Source organism: Euphorbia lathyris, chromosome 2, assembly GCF_963576675.1.
Source record: "Euphorbia lathyris chromosome 2, ddEupLath1.1, whole genome shotgun sequence".
Taxonomy (NCBI): Eukaryota; Viridiplantae; Streptophyta; class Magnoliopsida; order Malpighiales; family Euphorbiaceae; genus Euphorbia; species Euphorbia lathyris.
In genome coordinates, this window is record NC_088911.1 from 137,784,366 (window position 1) to 137,785,836 (window position 1,471).

Consider the following 1,471-nt stretch of genomic DNA (forward strand, 5'->3'; position numbering starts at 1 on the left):
GTTTATCATAGTCCTTATTTCGGACTTTGTGCGGAAAAGGTGGCTTGGGTACAAAAGCTTTGGTACCTGCGTCAAATGGTGAACTATTTGTGTTTAAGATATCTTCTTTGGACTTTGGTAAATCAGTTCCTGGTAATGTTGCATCTTTGGGTATTTCAGGCCCTTGATAATTTTTCCCTAAACGAAGAGTAATAGCCTTCACCTGCTCTTTCGGATTTTCTTCCGTATGGCTGGGAAGACTTACCTCTTTTCGGGATGGAATTGATTTAGCAAGTTGACCAATTTGAACCTCCAAATTATGGATGCTAGATGAGTGGTTTTTAATAAGCTGATCGAATTTACTTTCGATCCGTTTAAAACCATCGTCGTGATTACTTATTTTTCCACTGATAGCATCTATAAACTTGTCGATTTTAGAAGATAAAGTGCTAATCGTATCTCTTGACTGATTTTGATAATTAGTGATACGATTTTGATTAGCACTTGTATTATTGTTACTGTTATCTTTCCAGTTAAAGTTAGGATGATTCCTCCATCCAGCATTATAGGTATTAGAATAAGGATTATTAGTTTGGTTTTGCCCTTAGACAAAATTTACCTGTTCGATCTCACTCATATTTTTGTAGTCCACATCCGTTTGGAATAGATTACCATTGGTATCGCGTGGTGCCATAAATTTATCAATTTTGTGCGATAAAGCAGAAAATTGGGCTTGTAGCATCGCGACTGGATCAAGTTCAACTATACCTTTAACTGATGGTGTGGTTGAGGATGATGGTTTTGCCACCGGCATATGTCCATGTTCCGCGGGCCACATACTGCTGTTGATTGCCATTTCCTCCAAAAGTTCTCTCGCTTGGGCTGATGTTTTCTTCATAAATAGCCCTCCCGACATAGCATCTAATGAACCCCTAGTTGTAGGATTTAGTCCATTATAAAATGTTTGTATTAAAAGTTCAGCGGGTAATTGGTGGTGTGGGCATAAACGTTGAAGTTCTTTAAAACGTTCCCAAGTTTCATAAAGAGTCTCATTGTCATTTTGAGAAAAAGATGTTAACTCCTTTATGACTCTTGTGGTTTTTGCTAAAGGAAAATATTTAGATAAAGACGCTTGGGCTAATTGTTCCCAAGTGGCAAAAGTTGCGGCTGACATAGAAGTTAACCATTCTTTGGCTCTATCCTTCAAAGTGAAAGGAAAGAGGCGAAGTTTGATTGCTTCTGCAGTCACATCTGGAATTTTAAAAGTATCACAAATTTCAAGGAAATTTGTTAAGTGGGTGTTAGGATTTTCGTTAGGTAACCCGTAAAATGTTACATTATTTTGCAACATATTAAGCAAAGCTGGCTTAATTTCAAATTGATTTGCGGTGATTCTGGATCTAACGATACTATTGGTCACACCGGCCACACCTGGCCTAGCGTAATCCATAAGTGTTGGTGGGTCTGCCATTTTTTCTGGCTCGGTATATGT

General features: G+C 38.1%; 1 non-coding gene across 1 annotated transcript; it reads left to right on the forward strand.

Moving 5' to 3' along the window:
- Positions 1-965: 965 nt before the first annotated feature.
- LOC136221258 (small nucleolar RNA R71) lies at positions 966-1,072 on the forward strand. The gene has a single exon (XR_010685034.1). It is a non-coding gene; the product is annotated as a small nucleolar RNA R71 (small nucleolar RNA).
- Positions 1,073-1,471: the final 399 nt, after the last annotated feature.